Source organism: Triplophysa rosa, unplaced genomic scaffold (genome assembly GCF_024868665.1).
Source record: "Triplophysa rosa unplaced genomic scaffold, Trosa_1v2 scaffold381_ERROPOS127416, whole genome shotgun sequence".
In the NCBI taxonomy this organism is placed as follows: Eukaryota; Metazoa; Chordata; class Actinopteri; order Cypriniformes; family Nemacheilidae; genus Triplophysa; species Triplophysa rosa.
The window spans coordinates 1-10,014 of record NW_026634383.1 but is presented as its reverse complement, the minus strand read 5'-3'; the positions used below and the strand labels follow the sequence as shown (position 1 = coordinate 10,014).

At 37.2% G+C, this 10,014-nt stretch overlaps 1 protein-coding gene across 1 annotated transcript in view; it reads right to left on the bottom strand.

Annotated features, from left to right (window-relative positions):
* Positions 1–7,739, bottom strand: part of LOC130550641 (uncharacterized) — a 73,827-nt gene extending 66,088 nt beyond the window's left edge. The window contains exon 1 of the mRNA XM_057328154.1: positions 7,598–7,739. The gene's annotated coding sequence lies outside the window, so the exon portion shown is untranslated. The remainder of the gene's footprint in view (positions 1–7,597) is intronic.
* Between the last annotated feature and the right edge of the window lie 2,275 nt (positions 7,740–10,014).

Genomic DNA, 10,014 nt, shown 5'->3' with positions numbered 1-10,014 from the left:
GACTATACCAGGGGTATTCAATTAAAGTTCTCAAGAGGTCCGGTCTTTATATTTTCTTCCAAACGAGGTCCGGACAATATGTTTTTTGAAAATAAATCAAATATTTAATCAATTTAGCCCAGTTGGTATATGATATACTGTATAAAAGATATGATCTTTTGATCAGGCCATTTATTTTATATTTTGATATCCACAGTATGTATTGTAGGCTCAGTGGCTTTAGGGGAATGCCCTCTTAATAGAAGTCTGATAATAATATTTGTAAAAAAATATAACTACTGACAACATGCAATCAGCAAATAGTAATGTAACAATTAAAATGCCTCATCATAAACAGAAAACAAAGTTACTTACTAAATTAGCCTTTCCATGCCATTCATACCAGAACTACAATCTATCTTTAAATAATTTCCAATTAAGAACGATTGTTCATTACAAAATGTGACCCTGCTTCTGAAAACCCAGCAAAAGTCTTTCATAAAATCATCCTCAGAATATTCTGTGAAATATAAAATATCTTCAATATTGACGAATAATGCCAAAATCTAGTGAAATTAATGCTCGAATTAATCTTTTTTTTTTGTAAAAAACAATCTACAGATTGCCAATCTAATAATAATGATCTAAATTCTATGCCGTATGTACGCAGAACTTGATGCAATCGTGTAAACATTGAATGCAATCATGTGACATGACCTGTTGCAATTAGTGGCACAGCTTAATGGTCAATAGCGAAGAACCTGCTCACGTTAGAATAAACCTCTTACCACAAGTCAGTTACTTAAAGCAATCTTACGAGAATGTTGTGTGGGAATATTTTTCAGATAAAAGTATGATTTAAATTATCAATATAATCAATAAGTGTTTTCTTTCATGTTATCATTAGCTGTGTGGCTTTTGTCGTGTGCTTTCTGTTTGCTCAGTGGGGAGTTGACTGTGGCAGATGAGGGAGACAGAGAAAGTGGGGGTTGGAGCCATAAATTATCTAGAATCAACACACACACACAAAGAGTGTATTTAAAAAAGAAATTTATGAATAATCCACTACATATGTTTTAAGTATAATCATGAGTTGTGATGTGTTTTAATGAATCATAGGATTAAGAAACAACGCTACATAATTAAAATATTAGATGATTGAGTGTTTTCTTTTTACTGAAGAATGTTGAATGTTGGTATTTGTTCCGGCCACAGAGAAACTGTTCTTAGGAGACCACTCCTTGGGGCAAAGGGTGTCCCTGAGAACATTCCTCAAAACTAGCGACTGACCACAGGATGTATGTTTTGAGAAGATGTTTATTTTTCCAGGAACTGAAAGACAGATCAGAAACGCTGGCTTATGGTGATTGGTGGAAAGAGAGACAAGCACTCCTTAAAAGGCAAGGCAGGAGTCAGAAGATAGACGACGTCACATACTATAAATATGGGTGTTTTTGAATATTTGGGTTTGGCGTTGTTGGCTTGTGGTGGAGTGAGGAGATCTCTGACAACCCAAAGCTTTGTTACTCCTTTTTACATCTGATATAATAAACTTCTAATCGATTTTGGAGAACGTCTCTGTAGCAAATTTTTGAACATGCAGGACTGCCTAATTAAAGTCCACAAGAATTAAACTTAACCTTAAAGAAATCAAAAGTAAACAGTTTGAAGATGATCACAATTTGAGGCAAACGAACCAGAACCACTGATGATTTTTAGGACATCGATACGGACCAATCATTTATTACTATTTCACCTAATAACAAAGTTTGTGTGCTTAAACCCATATATGAAGCTTCTATGGAATGCGTGCTATAACATAAAATCATCATGACAAATCGGTCAATCGTGGTTCGTACTGTAGATAGTTTTTCACATGTTTTAGATATAATGTACTCAAACTCACTGATCTTATAGTGTTCTTTCATGATCAACAGCACAGCACTCAAATGAGATGAAATCAGTGAATCAAACCACAACATGAGGGTGATTTTAATGATCCCCAATCAACACTCGATCAGATTCTCACTGCATTGCCATAACAAATGTACTTTAAAAGCACACAGATACAGCATGCTAAAAAAATACCTATAAAAGTCAAGGGTCAAGAGCCCAATTTAAGAAAACACTGATCACCATGATGGTGACTTTTGTTAGCTCCGGACGTTCTTAAAACATAAAAAAAACTGGACACTGAATGTTTTTAAAATGTTTTCAAAAGCATGAAAAACCTTTTAGGAAAGTTCTTATAACAAACTTTTGTTAGCTGGGTATATGTTTTCCGTGCTGTTTAAAGCCAATTACTAGCCGCTTCGGCGAAATCGACTTTTTTAATGTCGTGGCTTCTTGTATCATCTGGTTAGGCCACAGTGTTAGAAGGGAGGAATTATTTGTTATTATCTCATGAACTCTAACGCGACAAAGACCGAAGGGTTAAATGCTGACAGCAGGTCATAATGATACATTCATTTTAGTGCAGGTACAGATTTTATAAATACACTCACCTAAAGGATTATTAGGAACACCATACTAATACGGTGTTTGACCCCCTTTCGCCTTCAGAACTGCCTTAATTCTACGTGGCATTGATTCAACAAGGTGCTGAAAGCATTCTTTAGAAATGTTGGCCCATATTGATAGGATAGCATCTTGCAGTTGATGGAGATTTGTGGGATGCACATCCAGGGCACGAAGCTCCCGTTCCACCACATCCCAAAGATGTTCTATCGGGTTGAGATCTGGTGACTGTGGGGGCCATTCTAGTACAGTGAACTCATTGTCATGTTCAAGAAACCAATTTGAAATGATTCGAGCTTTGTGACATGGTGCATTATCCTGCTGGAAGTAGCCATTAGAGGATGGGTACATGGTGGTCATAAAGGGATGGACATGGTCAGAAACAATGCTCAGGTAGGCCGTGGCATTTAAACGATGCCCAATTGGCACTAAGGGGCCTAAAGTGTGCCAAGAAAACATCCCCCACACCATTACACCACCACCACCAGCCTGCACAGTGGTAACAAGGCATGATGGATCCATGTTCTCATTCTGTTTACGCCAAATTCTGACTCTACCATTTGAATGTCTCAACAGAAATCGAGACTCATCAGACCAGGCAACATTTTTCCAGTCTTCAACTGTCCAATTTTGGTGAGCTCGTGCAAATTGTAGCCTCTTTTTCCTATTTGTAGTGGAGATGAGTGGTACCCGGTGGGGTCTTCTGCTGTTGTAGCCCATCTGCCTCAAGGTTGTGCGTGTTGTGGCTTCACAAATGCTTTGCTGCATACCTCGGTTGTAACGAGTGGTTATTTCAGTCAAAGTTGCTCTTCTATCAGCTTGAATCAGTCGGCCCATTCTCCTCTGACCTCTAGCATCAACAAGGCATTTTCGCCCACAGGACTGCCGCATACTGGATGTTTTTCCCTTTTCACACCATTCTTTGTAAACCCTAGAAATGGTTGTGCGTGAAAATCCCAGTAACTGAGCAGATTGTGAAATACTCAGACCGGCCCGTCTGGCACCAACAACCATGCCACGCTCAAAATTGCTTAAATCACCTTTCTTTCCCATTCTGACATTCAGTTTGGAGTTCAGGAGATTGTCTTGACCAGGACCACACCCCTAAATGCATTGAAGCAACTGCCATGTGATTGGTTGATTAGATAATTGCATTAATGAGAAATTGAACAGGTGTTCCTAATAATCCTTTAGGTGAGTGTTATTTCTCATGTGAATAAGGTCAATTCTACCTTCTCTGAATAATATTTAAAGTTTAATTATTACTTTTTGATTAGTTTGTTATTAATATTAATTAAGTAGACCTTGGAACCTTAATCAATTTTATTATGTCACAATTTGCATTTACTATTTATTGTGTAACTTTTAAGCAATAACAATTGACTCATTTCTAATAAGTTGTATTTAATTTTAAAAATGCTTTTAATCTGTGCCAAATTATGCGTAATCTTCAAGTAAAAGCTTTTTACGTGTAGATTTCACCCAAAAAATTAAGAAAATCTAAGTCATAAATTAATCACCTATGATTCATCCCAAATGTGTATAATGTATTGTTCTTAATAGAGCAAAGATAATTTGAAATGATTGCGTTATACCAACAGATGCCTCAACACCACATTGACTACCAAGAGAACGAAAGAAAAATCAGATAAGGAGTCCAAAAGGGAAACCTAGAAACTTTGGGTGTACTTCTTAATGTTTGTTGACAAAAAGTAAGTTCTTGGATCAGGGTTGGAGTGTTATACTCCTCAAATATTCTCTGTGTCATTGAACTAATCACCTGACTTGTGATCTCATAACAGCAGGTGTTCATCATTAATGACTCAATCATCATCTTCATTACTCACATTAATTATCTCATTAACTTTAACTCTTTCAGGTTACTTGTTTACACTCTGATGACGTATTAACACTGCGGTTTCGACAGCTTGAAGGAATTCGACTTAAGGATGTCTGACCGTCTATGAAATCACTATGGCAGAATTCAATATGTGTTGTGAAAGCAACATATGTGTTTCTAGGCATTTTAAAAAATATCTTAATTCAACTACTATTGGTTAAGCTAACCTCTGTGCTAGCCTAAGTTTAACGCGGTAAATGCTGTAACTATATTTTTAGTATATTTTTGAGCCACCACCGTAATATACACATACACAAAATAACACAAAGCGAAAATAAAATGGCATACCATGGTGAATACACAATTTAACATGAACTTTTAATGAAAGATAAATATGAATATCATACCTTCACGTAAATCCTTCCAAGCTAACACACAAAGTAGCAGTTATGTGATTTTTAGGTTCTTTACTTTTATTTCACACGTTGCATACCATGCTCGTAGTTTCTTTTGCGCTTCAGTGAAGACAGCACGCAACGCTGCATTTGCGTGAGTATAGCACAGTATAACTTCTGACAGGACAGGACAGTTTGTTTTTCTGAGGTGAAAGACTTTTCATTTTGTAATAAGTTAAGAAAATAACGACAGAATAATGACGCTGACATTCAGCCTGACAACACCTCACCTAAACACAGATATTGAATTGGGACAGCGAGCGCTCCTCTCTCAGGCATCTGCCAACAGCTTTAAAGCCTGTCTTTCAAAAGTCTCGCATCAGAAAAACATTCAGAATTATTTGTTTTGTTGATGTTGTTTCTTAGACTGTTCACTCCGCGAGCCACTCAGAACGCTCTTGCGACCCACTTTTGGGTCGTGACCCACCAGTTGAGAAACACTGGCAAATGGTATTAATATTTACACAGAGCGAGAAAAGTGAACAACAATGTGGCGACAGCTATAACTGACTGTCAGAATGAAAAACTAAAGCATACATCAAAGACGCTAAAAAACAATAAAAAACCAACTGGTTGATTGGGTAAACAGGCTTGATTTACAGGAATTTTGACAACTGTTTTAGCAGGTCAAGCTGGAAGATTAGCTCTCTTCAGCTAAAACCTGCTGGACACCAGCCTGGTCAAACTGGTTTTCTAGGCTGAACAGCTATGACGTATCTGAAACCCCCTCAAAAACTAGCTGTTGAATATGACAAATAGAAAATAGAAATGCTTGGCTTCAAACACACATGGACTCTCTCTCTCTCTCTCTCTCTTGAGTGAAGAAAACACTCCCAACTACTGCAAATACTTCAACAGTCATTACTGAACATCAGACTTGTGTAAAGTTACACACTGACCTGAGAACAGCAGCACATGAATCAGTCTTTCCATTGCAGATGAATCTGAAACAGTAAACATATTGAATAAAGTAGTAAATAAGTTTGTAAGTGTAAAAATCAGTACAAGACACACTCTTATAAATGGTAGTAAGAAGCAGTCCAGTTTACCTGTAACAACAGTCAGAGCTGAAGATCAACATGAAGTGTTTCTGTTTATTCAAATCTTATATATTTAGTTTGTGTTCCTTACATCCTTCATTTGCCTACACAAATGTTAATGAGTCATCCTTATGCAAAAGATTTCCCAGTTTAATGGAACAGGGGCTAATTTCCATTAAAACTTTGCAATGTTATTTGAATGAAAAGCCTCGAATCGAGAACAGTGCGTGGAAATAGTCACCACTGCACTCAAAGACGTGTGTTAAAAATAAGCTTTTTTGAAATGTGTGCAAACATCTCATTAACATCCTCACAAAGAGCACTGACACGTTGCAAGAGGACCATAGGGAAAGGTAAAAAATGCAGAGGAGTAGGCAGGAGTTTGTAGCACTGTGTACCATCAATACAACAGATGCCCCGTGTGGTGTTCGGGTCTGGGGGTCCATTTGTTTACTAAAAGAAAAATGATATGATTGTTTTCCAGCCTCATATTTATTGACCCTGGCTCGTTTTCCATGAAGAACATTTAAATAAAGACCTAGCACTGTGCACCCCCCACAAACATTATAATATGTACAGTGCAGTCTATGCAAAGTGTGGAAGTTGGGCTCTGATCCACCAGAGGGCGCCCTTGTTTTTTACTTGATTAAAGTAGTGCATCACTACCCAGCTAGCAAAAAAAGGTTTCTTAGACCAGTCCAGTCCAGTCCAGTCCAGTGCCTTCCCACCCTGTATGTTTTGGATGTCTCCCTAAATAAGACATGAACAAGTTAATGAGTTAAATCAGGTTGAGTTTAGGAATAAATCGTCACTTCATTATCTCATTAATGATGAACACCTGCTGTTAACAAACACAATCACTGAAATAAACCCTGAACTATAAGAAATCACCCTAATAGTGTTTAGTGTTTCCTTTAGTTGAGCTCTTGATCCTTGATTTCTTATGTTGTGACTGACTGTGATAGTGTCATTTAATGCAGCTGGAACACGTTGGAAATAAATGTCATCATCATCATCATCATCATCATCATCATCATCCATGAAGCGATTTGTTTACATCACAGTCAAAATTTTCTATTTATTACTGCTACTTAATAAACTTTAATTATAACTGCTAACATATACTTTAATTTATGCTGAACAGCTAGTTTAATTAGACAAATGCAGGCATTAAGAATCAGCGTATGAATCTCAAGAATGGTGATAGTGAAATGTGAAGCTTCATGTTGCAATACATCTCACTCAGGACTCCCAGCATGCATTGTGTAGTGGACAAATGTGCTACTAGTTTGTCACCATTCTAGATGTCAGTATCTGTCTGATTAAACAAGTTGTCCAGTTTAAATAATTCATTAACTTGACAGTAACTAATATAAACTTCGCGTGTAACGCATGCAAATGTACAGAAGCTATTTTAAGGATGATGATGATGTCATCTAATTCCAACTTGTTCCAGCTGCTATAAATTAAATTATAAGCACATACAGGTGCTGGTCATATAATTAGAATATCATCAAAAAGTTGATTTATTTCACTAATTCCATTCAAAAAGTGAAACTTGTATATTATATTCATTCATTACACACAGACTGATATATTTCAAATGTTTATTTCTTTTAATTTGATGATTATAACTGACAACTAATGAAAATCCCAAATTCAGTATCTCAGAAAATTAGAATATTACTTAAGACCAATACAAAGAAAGGATTTTTAGAAATCTTGGCCAACTGAAAAGTATGAACATGAAAAGTATGAGCATGTACAGCACTCAATACTTAGTTGGGGCTCCTTTTGCCTGAATTACTGCAGCAATGCGGCGTGGCATGGAGTCGATCAGTCTGTGGCACTGCTCAGGTGTTATGAGAGCCCAGGTTGCTCTGATAGTGGCCTTCAGCTCTTCTGCATTGTTGGGTCTGGCATATCGCATCTTCCTCTTCACAATACCCCATAGATTTTCTATGGGGTTAAGGTCAGGCGAGTTTGCTGGCCAATTAAGAACAGGGATACCATGGTCCTTAAACCAGGTACTGGTAGCTTTGGCCTCTCCATAAGTAAATGTTTTGCTATCAGAGATGCGAACACCCAAACAATTTCTGGTATTGCACCAGGCACAGTCATCTATCTTACAAACGACTACCAAGCGCCGAAAGGTCTACACACGTCGTTCAAATGAAACGAATATGACGTTTTTGTGGCGCTTCCCAGTAATGCAGACGCTCGTTCCACACCTATGGGATCAGAATCCCGCAAAGTATTGCGGGCATATTTAAAATATAATAAGCTAAATCAAAAAATTAAAACCGAGTCAGAACTTTAAACACATTTTAAATTATATTGCACAAAATTAATACATAAAGACAAAGTTTCCAAATCGCACACAAAATAATGTTTTCTGGTTGTTTTACTCATTTTTTGTGTTCTCTGATATTTTCTGCTGTATATTCTTCATTTTTTGCTACGAACTGTCCCTGATAGCACACATACATCTGGTTTACGTCTATTTGACGTCTGCATTTACATCTGCAAGACATCTACAATACATCGTTTGCTCATCTGCAATACGTCTCGGAGATGTCTGCTGTCAGACGTCATATAGACATCTAGAAGATGTCTGTAAGATGTTTATGATTTAGAATGGATGTAAAACAGCTCTTTCTAAGATGTTTAGCAGATGTTTTTAAGCAGCAGATCTCCAGATCTTTAGCAGATGTATTACAGACGTTCAGACGTCTCCGAGACGTATTGCAGATGAGCAAACTATGTATTTAAGATGTCTTGCAGATGTAAATGCAGACGTCAAATAGACGTAAACCAGATGGATTGTGCTATCTGGGTTATTTTTTCCCTCGCTTGTTTTTCCACGTCCTGCGCTTGCTTTTCCAAATGTTGCAGTTCAAGTTTCATGGAAATTAGGGCGGGCTTTAGCGTCACCATTGGTCCACTAGTTCTAGATTGACAGCTCCTCCTCTAGCCAATCAGTCGAAGAGGGTGTTGACGTCACTTCAAACGCGACTCGCGGCATACCCTTGAAGGTGGATAATAACCGTCAGCTGCAAAATCCCGGACAAGGTACACAGGTAATTGAACATAATTATATCGTTACTGAGTGCCAGATACACTTCTTATATCTGTTATACGCTCTGCCAGGTTTATTAAGTAATTTGTTGTCCTACTCCACCATATAGTCCGTTACGTTTACATGTGTCCTGTTAGCTGGGTTCAGTCAGCGGTGCTATTATTATTACAGTTACTCTATTAAGTTATTTAAGATTATTAGCTGTATATTTAGAAAAAGACTGAATTGGTGTAAATGCGTTATGTTGCTATCTCATGAGAATTAAGTCAAATCTGCAAAGCTGCTTTTTATTTGGTATTACTCCACACAACAGACAAACACTTGCTTTACAAACCTGATGCTTCCAATATCTGTAGAGCCATCATTTTCCGTTCATGGGCCATTTCCCCTTTGGATGTTCCAAAATGTAAATCTGGAACAGCTGGAAACATTATTTCACTCATTATAACTCATTATTTCTCTTGCCATCTAAACAAAACAATTTTAAAACCATCATGTGAACTGTGTCAGACTTCAACATAGGGCAGCATTCCCAAATACAATACAATGTACAACACTTCACATACCAAGATGACAATGACCCCACAGTTATTGGAATCCTGCTGGACTGGATGCGGCATAACTCCTCCTCTCCACTCTATGTCCACCCACTTCGTTTTTTTATGGACAGTTCTTCTTTTTTGTAGGTATTTTCTGTATGTGTGGTGTTATATTGATATGTAATTATTAGTAACAAAATATAGAGTTCATACCAATTTTTTTTGTCGCATTGTCTTTCCCAACACAACAGCTATTACTTGTAAGGTATGACATTTCAGTAAATGTGTTATTTTTACTGTAATGCAACGTATTTACTATATTTGTAACTTTCCATACATTTTGACCTGATTCATTTTACCATAAGGCTTACTTCCCAGGATGTAATTGTCATGCGGGTATAAATGTGATATATTGAAATTAAATTTTTTGAGTATATGCATGGCTATTGGGTTAGTATTTGGTGTAACCCTTTGGTGAATGTTAATCAGAATCTTTAGCATTGTCAAAATGCTTTATCCGCATCCACCCCTTGAACACATTCTGTGCCATCACAGATGCACCTAG